The sequence below is a fragment of the Desmodus rotundus genome, chromosome 8 (genome assembly GCF_022682495.2).
Source record: "Desmodus rotundus isolate HL8 chromosome 8, HLdesRot8A.1, whole genome shotgun sequence".
Lineage (NCBI taxonomy): Eukaryota > Metazoa > Chordata > Mammalia > Chiroptera > Phyllostomidae > Desmodus > Desmodus rotundus.
Genome location: NC_071394.1, coordinates 103,766,776 through 103,779,807, shown reverse-complemented (window position 1 = coordinate 103,779,807; position 13,032 = coordinate 103,766,776). Strand labels below are relative to the sequence as shown.

General features: G+C 40.3%; 1 long non-coding RNA gene across 2 annotated transcripts in view; it reads right to left on the bottom strand.

The window, feature by feature from the left end:
* LOC123480313 (uncharacterized) overlaps window positions 1-13,032 on the bottom strand; it is a 124,109-nt gene that overhangs the window by 57,255 nt on the left and 53,822 nt on the right. The window contains exon 1 of one of the 2 annotated variants that reach the window (XR_006656260.3): window positions 10,319-10,462. The exons of the other annotated variant lie outside the window; for it this stretch is intronic. This is a non-coding gene — a long non-coding RNA (uncharacterized lncRNA). Of the gene's footprint in view, window positions 1-10,318; window positions 10,463-13,032 lie in introns of those variants that run through there. 2 annotated transcript variants of the gene reach the window in all.

Below are 13,032 nucleotides of genomic sequence, written 5' to 3'. Positions count from 1 at the left end.
GGAAAAAACAAGAGGAAAGCAGGAAAAGATGGCACCCCCAAAGTTATAAAAATGGCAAATCATGTAAGTTTTAAGAATGACCCAGGAACATGTTTAGGCAAGGCATAACCTACCCTAGTAACTTATTTTTTCCAAAATTTCCTTGAGTTCACTTATAATTCCCCAAAGAAACACCCCAGCAAATCCATTCTCTTACAGAATTCAGCAGTGTATTAAAGGTCTACCTATATCAGGTTTCTCTCTGATTACTGTCATTGATGATTTTCTATTCATTCAAGAAAATTATTTGTCTCTAATTGAACCTCAGATGCACAGAATTGGATTCATCACAATCCTTGATTGATGATCCTGTCATCATTGTTCCATGTCTGAGCTGTTGGTTATTTTTAATAATATATTAAGTATTCATGAATGCATCATCCAAAACATAAAACTAGAACCTTCACAAAATATAAAACTAGATCTACATCTAACCATATTCTTCCCATTCCCCTCATTCTATCCTCCTACATCCTCTTCCCACCTATGTTCACTCCCTTCCTTTTCTTTGATTATAGTTTTATTGCATTTAATGTTATATATATATTCACATAAGATATATGTATATACATACATATTAGTGTCTTTAACTTTATTTTTTAAGGGGGCATCATACTGTAAGTAACCTATGGGGAATTACTTTTTTAACATGTTATTTAGATTCATCCATATTGTTGCAATTTACTGTGGTTCATTTGTTTTTGGATAATAACAGGTAATAAATAATATGTTGTATGAATATGCTACCATTTATTTTCCCACTCTCCCAATGTTGGGCATTTAGATGGTTTCCAGGTTTTTTGTATTGTGACCAATGCTGCTATGATCATTCTTGTACGTGTATCGTATTGTACATATACATGAGTTTCTCTTGGGCATACAAAGTCTGTCCAGAAAGTATTCGGCCATATAATATGAAAAATAAAGACATTTATTGAAGAAGATACAACATACATGAAACATTGTAATTGGACAATGACACCTCAGTCCCCTTCAGAGTAGGTGCCTTGGGACCTCACACCATTCTCACAATTGCCATCAGCTGCCCTGTTGTATTTTTCCAAATCTCATCAACAGTCCGAAATCTCTTCCCTTTCAAGGGTGATTTTAGGTTTGGGAAAAGCCAGAAGTCTCGGGGTGCCAAATCTGGGTTGTAGGGGGCTGAGTCACCTGGGTGATTTGATATTTCGCCAAAAACTCTGCATGAGATGTGACGCATAAGCAGGCACATTCTCATGATGAAGCTGCCAATCACCAGTTGCCCACAGCTGCTGCCTTCTGAATCTTCTGAATAGTTTCCATGAAGGAATGTTCAAGCTTAATGCAAAATTTGATGCAAATCTTTTGCTCTACTTACTTAGTAATTTTGAATGTGACAGGCACACAGTACACATGCTCACTCAACGGCATCTACCACCCCCACTGACTAGTACAGTGAAGTTGTCATTGTTCACGCATGCGCATTCTACTCCACGCCCCTTGGCTGCCAGGTTACAGCCTGATGTCGCACAAACTATTCTCATTATATTAACAATGGCTGGACTTTTTCCAGACAGACCTTATATACATACCTAGGAATTGAATTGCTGGGCTATAGGAAATGTGAATATTCAACTTTAGAAGACAAAGCTGAACTCTTTTCTAAATTGACTGCATGTTTAACTTTAGGAGATGACATCAAACTCTTCTCCAAAGTCATTGTGCTCCTGGTCAGACATTTTAATTTTACTCAATTAAATAGATGTAGAGCAATATCTCATTATGGCTCTCATTTGCATTTTCCTAATCACTAATGATGATTAGTGATTAGGAAATTGCAATTCTCTATAAGTTTATTGGTCATATGATGATTTTCCCCCCATTTTTCTACTGGTGTGTGTGTGCATGCTTTATTTATTGATTTGTAGGAGTCCTTTATATATTTTCACATTAATCCTTTGTTATTCTGTATATTATGAATATTTTACTTAAGTTTATAACATGTCTTTCAACTTTCTTTAATATATCTTTAAAGTTTTAATCCATTTGGAGTTGATATAGTATAAGGCAAGGATCCAATTAATTATCTTTTTCTATAGAGATCATGGATAACTATATTTTTCCAGCCCCACTTACTGCCACCTCTTTCATATACAAAAATTTCATCTATACTTCTCTAGTATATTCCTCTGGTCTATTTGTCTGTCCCTGTAACAATTCACACTGTCCTTCTTCCCTTCTCCTCCTTTTCAGAAATATCCTGACTCCTCTTGGCCCTCTACCCCATCGTGTAAATTTTGGAATCATTTTATCAAATACCATGAAAAACCCTGGAATTTTTATTAGAAATATACTGAATCTACAGATAATAATTGAAATTTTATGATATTAAGTTTTATCTGTAACACAATATCTTCCTCTCTTATTTAGGTCTTCTTTAATATCTCTTAATAAGGTTTTATAATTTTCCCTGTAGAGGTCTTTTACAGGCTATATTATATTACTCCTAGATACTTGATATTCTATGATAATTTTATAGATATTATTTTCTCTTTAATTTTGTTTTAGAGTTTTTACTGGCCTAGAAAAATGCAACTGATTTTATATTAATCTTATATTCAGCCACCTTGATAAACTTTATTATTTCTATTAACCTGCCTGTAATTTGAGCAAATTATCATATGATGTGCAAATAAAGACTGCTTTGTTTTCTTTTTTCTGATCCCTATGCTTCTAATATTCTCTTACTGAACTATCTACCACCATCAATATAGTGGTATAGAGAAGTGGTAACAGAGAGCATCCTTTTCTTATTTCTTCTCATTCTACAAACTCATCCTGGGTGATCTCTTCTAGTTCCATGGCTTTAATCACTCTCTAAATCTCTATCCTGGCTCATGTATCCAACTGTGAATTTTGGACCTCCTGATCTGAATGTTTCACAAGCACTTCAGACTCAATTTGTCCAAAATTATCATCCATTCTCATCTCTCAACTGAGGCCTACTCCTCCTTCATTTTCTAAATTTATCAATGGCACCACCATCTAGGTGGCCCAAATCAAACAAAAATGCAGAGTCATTTTTGACCCTCTCTTACTACACAGTTTCTCAACCATCAAATCTTATTCATTCTAATTTGTTGATATTACTTTAACCCAACCCTTCTTTCTACCCACTCTACCAAACTCCACCATCTCTCACCTGGTATACTGCAATAAGTTACCAAACCATTATCTGTAGCCAGTCTTGCCTTTCACCAAACCCTCTTCCGTACCATGACCAAAAAAAATCTCTCTAAACTTTAAATCTTCCCATACCATGCTCATTTAAAATCCTTTAGTGATTCCCCAAGATTTATAGAAAAAGCCTAAACCCTTTGCATGGGCAAATGTCTGAAAGTTAGGCCCTTTTTGATCTGGCCTCCATGACACCTCAGCTTCACCTCCTATTCTCCCTGCTCTAACATCCTATTCTCTGGTCATCCTGGGTCCTTGCAGTTCCACGAACAACTGGTTCTCTCTCTCCAAGTTTTCGTACCTGCTGTTTCCTCTCTCAGTACTATGCTTTCACTTCCCCACTTTTGTCCATCTTTTTCTGGACAGCCCTCGCTCATCCTTTAGGACTCTGCTTAGACTACACTTCCTCCAGGAAGCCTTTGCTGTACTGTAATTGACCTTGCCTGTTTTCCCCACTCCTTGAGGCCAGGAAAAATTTTATTTATGTTTATGTCCCCAGAACCCAGTGTGGTGCCTGACATAAGGTAAGGGCTCAATGAATGCTTTGGAAATGTATAGTGAATCAGTACTTCTCCTTTCACCTAAATCTCTGTTCCCCATTTGTTAAGAATTCTATGTTTCAAAACTCCTTTCAACGCTGGCCTAATCTCCACTTCATCCATGACATACTGACCACTTTCTTTATAGCTTTCCATGGCCCATGGCCCACAGGACTTGGGTTTTTGTCTGATCCTCTTCACCAGCTGCTTGAAGGCTGAGGTTGTGCCTCATTCATCTTGGTGTCCTGCCACCTGCAGCCCAAAGCCTAGCACACAACTGATGCCAAGTAGATATCTAAAGTAATGAAACTGTATTCCCTTCTGGAGCCACAAACCAAGCAGAGAACGTGCTTTGGATTCTTCCATGAGCTGCATTATCATTCAAAGTATTGTAGAAACACTTCTGCCAGCATCTCCACCTGCATAGCCTTCCGCCTCCACTCCCCAAATGCTTCTTCAGTTTTAGAACAGAAGTCTCTAAACAATGTTTGTTCTTTGCGTAACATTATTCATTTCACGTAACGTTATTCATTTCACAAGTAGTGCCTTTTAATCTTCCTATTCTGTACTGCAAGGTGCACCTGCATGGCTTCTTGGCTTTGTTTTGAGTATTTTTTAAGGAAGAAGGCTTGGTGTGGCATTTAGTCAAGGTTTTCCTTCCTAGAAATATTACCCCTCTCCTCTGAAGCTGTTTGTGAGTGTCACACTCTGCCATTTAAATATTAATGTTATGGAAACAGGAGAAAAATCAGTCTCTCATCTGGTATGTGATGTTGTGGGAAATTAAGATTAATAAATGGTGACAAGCTCTATAGAGGAATAAAAGTTAAATTGCCTTGGACTATTTTCAGAAGTTGTTTGAGCAATGAGTATTATATTGAATGCCCTATAACTGTGATTGCTATAAAAGCCTGATTTCTGACTACAGATCTCAAATGATAATTCAAACCTTAGCATTCCCCCCAGAGCACTTGCATTCTGCAAGTTCATATGTAGGGGAAATTCTTTTTTTTTTTTTTGCCGGGAGGAGGGGGGCTATGAAATGTCTGAAAATTAGGCTTTTTTAAAATAAAATCTCAAGCAGCCATTATTCTGGGGAAAGACAAATTTTAGGTCTAAAAATTTAAGTAATAAACATGGCTAGCAGATAAAAATATCTAGATAATTTACTAGAATTTTTCACTCCTTCTCTGAGATAAATCACACCACAGATATATTGATACACTGGCTTGCTTCAGTGGAAACACTGGTTTGGCCCAGTTAACTGCACATGGAGGGGCCTTCCAGCTCCTGTCCTACATTTGGTTTCCACAGTCCCCCTACCACACCACCCCCTCCCCCAGCTTAACCTGCTAGGGCTATTGGTGAAACATAAGGCAGGAATTCCCCAACTGTGGTCCCTGGACCAGCAATGTGAGCATCATCTGGGAACTTGTTAAAGATGCAGATTTTCCAGCTCCAGCCCAGACTTACTGAATCAAAAATTCTAGGAGATGGCCTCAATAGCTTCTGTTCAACAAGCCCTCTAGGATATTCTGATGCGTCTTCACTGATTTTGAACTCTGGCTGCATATTAGTATTACCTGGGGAAATGTTTCTTTAAAAAAATTGATGCCAGGGTTCTATTCCCCAGAGATTCTGATCCAACAGGTTTGGGTCAGAGTACACGGTATGTTTTAAAAACTCCCCAGTGATTCTAAAGTACAGTCCTCTTTGAGAATCTGATTTCAGGCTCTGATTTCTTACTGTGATGATGGCAATACCTCAGAAATGGGCTGCCACTTTCCAGTCTCTTCCTGCAATCTATTCTCTACCCCTCCCTTTAACCCCATCACCACCCCAACCCACCCCCAGGGATTTATCTCTAATCCAGTAGTTCTCAAATTTTACTGTACATCAGAATCACCCAGAGGAATTGTTAAACTGTTTGCTGGGCCCCAACTGCAGAGTTTATGATTCCGTAGGTCTGGGACAGGACTCAAGAATTTGCCTTTCTAACAAGTTCCTAGGCAATGCTGAAACTGCTGGTTGGACATCTAACTCATGCGTTCTCCAGTCACTGTGGCCTTGGTGAGAATGGAAAAGATATTACAGTAATGAACTTATGTGGCAGGCCCTCCAGTCTGCAGCAGATCCCCGCTCCTGACCAGAAGGCAGTGCTGGGTCAGTCCAGAGTGCAGCCTCAGCGTCCAGGCTGCAGTGGGTTTTTTTTTCTCTTAAATATATTTTATTGATTATGCTATTACAGTCGTCCCATTTTTGTCTCCCCTTAATCCCCTCCACTCTGCACTCACCCCTCCCAAAAGCATTCCCCCCTCTTAGTTCATGTCCACGGGGTCATACATATAAGTTCTTTGGCCTTTCCATTTCCTATACTATTCTTAACCTCCTTTTGTCTATTTTCTACCTACCATTTATGCTACTTACTCCCTGTACCTTTCCCCCATCCTCCCTCCAACCCCTCCCCACTGATAACCCTCCATGTGATCTCCATTTCTGTGATTCTGTTCCTGTTCTAGTTGTTTGCTTAGTACATTTTTGGTTTTGCTTGTTTTAGGTTCAGTTGATAGCTGAGTTTGTTGTCATTTTACTGTTCATATTTTTGATCTTCTTTTTCTTAGATAAGTCCCTTTAATATTTCATATAACAAGGGCTTGTGATGATGAACTCCTTTAACTTGACCTTATCTGGGAAACACTTTATCTGCCCTTCCATTCTAAATGATAGCTGGATAGAGTAATCTTGGATGTAGGTCCTTGTCTTTCATGACTTTGAATACTTTTTTCCAGCCCCTTCTTGCCTGCAAGGTTTCTTTTGAGAAATCAGCTGATAGCCTTATGGGAACTCCTTTGTAGGTAACTGTCTCCTTTTCTCTTGCTGCTTTTAAGATTCTCTCCTTATTTTTCATCTTGGGTAATGTAATTATGATGTGCCTTGGTGTGTGCTTCCTTGGGTCCAAATTCCTTGGGACTCTGAGCTTCCTGGACTCCCTGGAAGTCTATTTCCTTTGCCAGATTAGGGAAGTTCTCCTTCATTATGTTTTCAAATAACTTTTCAATTTCTTGTTCTTCCTCCTTTTCCTTCTCCTTCTGACACCACCATGATACAGATGTTGGAACATTTAAAGTTGTCCCAGAGTTTCCCAAGCCTCTCCTCATTTTTTTGAATTCTTGTTTCTTCATTCTGTTCTGGTTGAATGTTTATTTCTTTCTTCTGGTCCAAATCGTTGATCTGAGTCCCAGTTTCCTTCCCATCACTGTTGGTTCCCTGTACATTTTCCTTTATTTCACTTTGTATAGCCTTCACTTCTTCCACTATTTTGTGACCATACTCAACCTTTTCTGTGAGCATCCTGGTTACCATTGCTTTGAACTCTGCATCTGATAGGTTGACTATCTTTTCACTGCTTAGTTCTATTTTTGGAGCTTTGATCTGTTCTTTCATTTGGGCCATATTTTTTGTCTCAGTGAGCCTGTTACAATGCAAGGGACAGAGCCTTAGGTATTTACAGTGGCACTGTATGTGGGGGAGGGGTCCAAGAGGGAACAATGCCACTTGCTTGACTCTTGGCAGGCTTTCGGTCACTTCCCCCACTACCCACAAGCAAATTGGGCCCTTCTGGTGCTGATTCCCAGGTGGGTGGGTTTGTGTACATTGTAGGACCTGTGGGTCTCTCCAATGAACTCTCCTGTAAGGATGGGACTTTCTCCCACTGCTGCAACCCCTACAGATTTTTATAGTCAAAGTTTTTGAGGCTTTATTTCCCCCCACTGGAACGCTGGGTTGCATGGTCTGTCTCGCTCCCCAGTTGTTCCTTCTGGTTTATCTGCACACAAATGTGGGGCCACGTGGTCCTCCAGCCACTGCCTTGCTGCACTTTCTCTCCACACAGGCTGCCTGTCTCCAACCCTCTTACCAACCTGAATGAATGTTTCTTCTTTAACCCCTGGTTGTCGGACCTCCATACAGTTCGATTTTCTGGCAGTTCTGATTAGTTTTTGTTCTTAAATTTGTTGTTGTCCTTCTTTTGGTTGTGCCAGGAGGCAAAGTGTATTACCTATACCTCCATCTTGGCCAGAAGTCCCCAGGGTACAGTGTTTAATCCCATAAACTCTCTGTGCTTCAATATGCTATTCATACAATGGAGGATAACATAGGACCTACCTGAAGGGGTTGCTATGGATTAATACAGACAGCATGCATACAAAGTACCTAATACATATTAAGTACTCAAAAATATTTACAATTAATTTCAAACTGATGGAGTTATAAGTTATAACTTCTAGGTAGTCAGAATTACAGACAAAAACAGCACTTTCTAAATATCGTATAGCCCCTCCCTCTTTAGAGTTTAGCCACTAACACTGGCGGGGGGGGGATCCACACAGACAGATGAAACAAAAGGACACATACTTTGCCTCAGAGTCAGAATTATTTGTCCCACCTCCCCTCAAAAATGAAGGGGCTGTTTTTGAGTCTCATAAATGCTTCTGCTCATAGAGGTCCCACCCACTATGCTCCAGCATAGGAGCATCTCTTGGAAGCAAGTGAACACAACCCCTAAACAAGTTGAAAAACCTTTGCTATGGTTGTTCTAAAACTAAATATGATCACGCCACTCTGCTTAATTATTCCATGATTCCCCACCACCTTAAGACTAAAAGCCAAATTTTTTATCATTACTTAATGGATTTTGTCCCCTTTCCAGCTTCTCATCCCATAATGAACCACTTAGAATTCCCAAAAACAACCTGCCCTATGAAGTCACAGTACCTTAGCCCCTGCTGTTTCCTCTGCCTGGGTGCCCTTCCTCTTCCTTGTATTCCTTGAATATAAATTTGATAATTTATACTTATTTTTCAGTATCCCTGAGTCACCTCTGCCTTAAAACCTTCCTAACCCACCACCCCCACTTCCCCTAGGAGGAGCTTATCATGTCCTTCTCTGTCTCTCTTCCATACCCTACACAGTCCACTACTGTGCTGACGTGCTCCTGGGCTGTCACTATTTATTCACAGCCTGTCTCCACTGCTAGACTGTGAGCCAAACCCAGGTAGGAACCATGTCTGTCATCCTGGACCCCCACACCAAGCACAATCCCTAGCCCATATTCATCGCTAAGTGAAGATAAATCAATGAAGAATGGAGGAAATAGCCAGTGGATTCTGTGTAAATTGAAGTCAATTCCTGGAGAATCAGGGGAAACCAGGAGTGAAGAAATCAAAAGCAGGGTGCACAAAGAGGAAGATGTGGCAGATACCCCAGCAAATCCCCAAAATAACAGGTACACAGGACCTAGAGCAGGAACTGTCTAGCTACCTGGATTAGTTAGGACAGTGGTTCCCAAACATTTTAGGTTTTATTACACTCTTAAAAGTTATTGACAACCTGAAGTCCTTTTATATATGTGGGTTACATCTTTCCACATTTACCATGGAAAGGATAAATGGATATATTTTTTATGTTTCTTTTTAAACGTTTAAAAATAACAGTAATAAAATGTTGCAAACATAAATTTTTATTTTATTTTATTTTTAAGAACTATATTTTCAAAAATCTTTTATTGTTAAGATTGGCATTATTTTTCACTTTTGCAAACCTCCTTAATAACTGGCTTAATTGAAGACAGCTGTATTCATGTCTCGGCTTCTGCATTCAATCTGTTGCGATATCACTCACCAAATAGCCTCTGGAAAACTCACCTATGCACTCATGAGAGAATGAGAGTGAAAGAGGCAAAGTTTCAATACTGTTATGAATATAGTTTTGAACTTGCAAGCCTCTTGAAAGAGGCTCCCTTAGGGGTTCCGAAACCACACTTTTTTAAAAAGATTTTATTTATTTATTTTTATAGAGAGGAGAAGGGAGGGAGAAAGGGAGAGAAACATCAAAGATCGATCAGTTGCCTCTGCCTCTTCCACATCCCCACTGGGGATGAGGCCCAGAACCCTAGCATGTGCTCTAACCAGGAAGAGAATCGGAGAATTGGTGACCTTTGGCTTTGTCAGACAGTCCAACCCACTGAGCCACACCAGTCAGGTGCCAAGACCACATTTTGAGAACCACTGAATTAAGCTATAGATTATGTGTGGTTGCAGAGACTGAAATAATAGTGACTTGAATAAGATAAAAATATATTTCTCTCTCACCTAACTTTCCAGACATAAGCAATCCCCATCAGTTACTCTGGTAGCTCTGCCATCCCTGGCACATCCGGTCCAAAATGGCTCCCCCAGTACCACCTTCACATTCCAGCCAGTAGAAAGGGGAGGGAGTGCCCTATTTCTTTAAGTGCATGTCCCAGAAGTTGTATATATCACTCCTTGTCACATCACATTATCCTTACCTTGAACAAAAGCTACAAAGGAGAAATATCTCCAATCTAGTTGACTCTATGTTCTATTACAATAGAATAAGATGAAAACAGATGTGGGGATAATTCACAGTGTCTGCCACATTGACCTTTCTCCCTAGGTTCTGCTGGGCACAGTCCTAGAGAAGAGTTTGGACAAGCCAGGGCTTACCTCACCACCAGAAGGTCAGGGGAATTGGAGCTGGTCCTGGCAAAGAACAGGATTCACACAGCAAGATGTCTATGTCTGTGCATCTGACGCACCAAAGTAATGTCAACAGAAAACAGGGAGGTCTCAGAGAAGTTAGGCCCTCAGATATGCAGTATGAGCTCACATAAAGAGAGCAGACGGGAGCTGGAGATAAGTCACAGTGGAAACCTACTAGTTAAGAGGAAAATTCCAAGCTTCAGCCACGAATGAGGCTCTGGTTAGGATAAAGGCCAATATCAACACAGCTCACAAGGCCCTGCATGATCCCAACACCCACCCCCACTCTAACCCCAGCTGCATGTCATGCCAATCTCTCCCTCACCCTCTACATTTCAGTCATGTTCAATTCTTTTTTATGAAGAGTGTACTTTAGCCTTTCTTGTCTTAGTGTCTTTGTATGTGCTTTTCCATCTCCTGATACTCTTTTCCCCACCACTGTCTGGCCCACACACACATGCTCGTTCTCCATGGATCCAATCTGTCTGGGATCTGATATCTGTGGTCACCAACCTAGGCTACATTTCCCCCTAAGTATGCATCACTGACAACATCCTACAAAAATTCTGTTGGGTTCTGGTAGTCTGCCCATTTAACAAGATTATTTGTGCTGAAGTTCTGGCATAAACCTGCCAGCTATAACATATCTTGCTGGCCTGACCCAATGGTGACCCACAGTGCTCTGTGTATGGGCTATGTGATAAACAAAGACCAACCAAATGAGAACAATCAAAGGCTGTTTATTCACAGTTTGGTGTAGCAAGGAAGTCAGTTACCCATCACTTGAGTTTTGTCAGAGACTCAAAGGCAGAAAGAATAGTGTCAAGGCTTTATAATGCAAAGAGGGAAGAATTCAGATGTGCTCCAATCAGAGGCTGTAGGCCTGCAGGTAGGTTAACTAGAACTGTGGACATCCTGAGTGATTGGTTAAGGGTACCTATTTGGCTTTCTCTGGTTGGTCCTAAATTGCAAGGATGGACATAAATTAGAGAAGTTGTCAGTTATTAATCAAGTCCTGGCAGATTGTTAAAGGGGTTATTTTTTGGCTTCTTGGACTGGTTGCTAGAGATAATGGTCTAACTTATAGACAGTAGGCTGCTGCCAAGGCTGGTAACTATAGATAATGGGTTGGTATTCTAGGCTGGTTTTCACATATTGTGGGTCAGTGTTTTATTTTATATATGGTCTAACAATTGTCTGGTAGTATATCTAGTCTCTTAGGTCTCAGCTCACAGCCCTTCCTCCTAGAAGCCTCCCCCAATCTCTAGAACAGGGTAGATCCATCTGTAATATGTTCCTTAAGCTCCCCAAATTTCTCTTTTCTAACTCTCAGTAAACTTTTAATTACTTGTCCAATAGTGTATAAGTTCCACAAGGTAAGAACTATATATTTTTTTTATTATTCATTCCTCTATGCTTAGCACCAGGCAAAATGCTTAGCAAATAATAGGAGCTCAATGAAAAATTATTACATGGACAGATGGACAGACAGATAGGTGGATGGATGGATGGATGGATGGGTGGATGGACAAATGGTTGAATGGATGTCAGACTTTTGCAGAGCTGAGGGCAGTGTTCTGTTGCTTCTCAAATTTCCAGGACACTGCAAAAAGTGCCTGAAGCCACGAGTTCCATATTGTTTTAGCACCCTGAGCCATTATGGCATTCTAACAAAACTACACACAAGGAAAAATAGGGTCACATCCCAGATTAAGCCACATTTGAAAAGGTACGCACTGTTTCAAATGTAGTCAGTTCTCCAACCATGGATCCAATCTGTCTGGGATCTGACATCTATCTACCTTGGGGTCTCCAACCCAGGCTACATTTCCTCCTAAGCATGGATCACTAACAATATCCTATAAAATATTTTGTTGGGTCCTGGTCCTGCCCATTTAACAAGATTACTTGTGCTGAAGTTCTGGCATAAACCTGCCAGCTGTAACATATCTTGCTGGTCTGACCCAATGGTGACCCGCAGCGCTCTGTGTACGGACGGTTTTCTTTTATTTTCTATTCTCTGAAGATTGTCAGAATTCTGCCTGTCTAAGCAATAAATCCATCTTTTCAGGGATCAATTTCAGTGACTGGCCACAAAGCCTGGAAATCCAATTAACTGCAAAATAAATAAAAAATGAAAAACACACAGAAGCTGTGGCATAAATCAGCTAGAAAGTGTTTTGCACATTAAAATAAACAAGGAGAAATTTCAACTTCATTTGTCTTTTTTTCCTTTTTTTAAAACCTGTTATTGATAAATTTAGCCTTGGTTCCACTTTTGTCTTAGCCATGATTTGCTCAAGTATAGATCTGTTGGGATGGCTATCTCCGTTCTAATTATACCCTGCAGGCACTCTCCAGAGAGAAGCCAACTCAGCTAGGATTACCTTGGTTCCATATGTAAAACTTTAGGCTCTCCCTCCTTCATCTTTTTACACCACATGTGTTCTTAAAGGGGCATAAATCTGCTCTAACGTTGCGTGGGAAATATGAGTTATTTTGGCTTTCTGGGACATTTTGAAAAGGACAGAGTTTTTAATCAGTTGGCCAAATGAAGAACCGTATGCTGGGCTGGAGCTGTGTAACAACAGAGCCCATGGGCACTAGACAACTTCCCTGGTGTGGAGAGTGAGTCAAGTGCCTCATGGCAGTGAACCTCACTCCCAGCTGCATCCCCA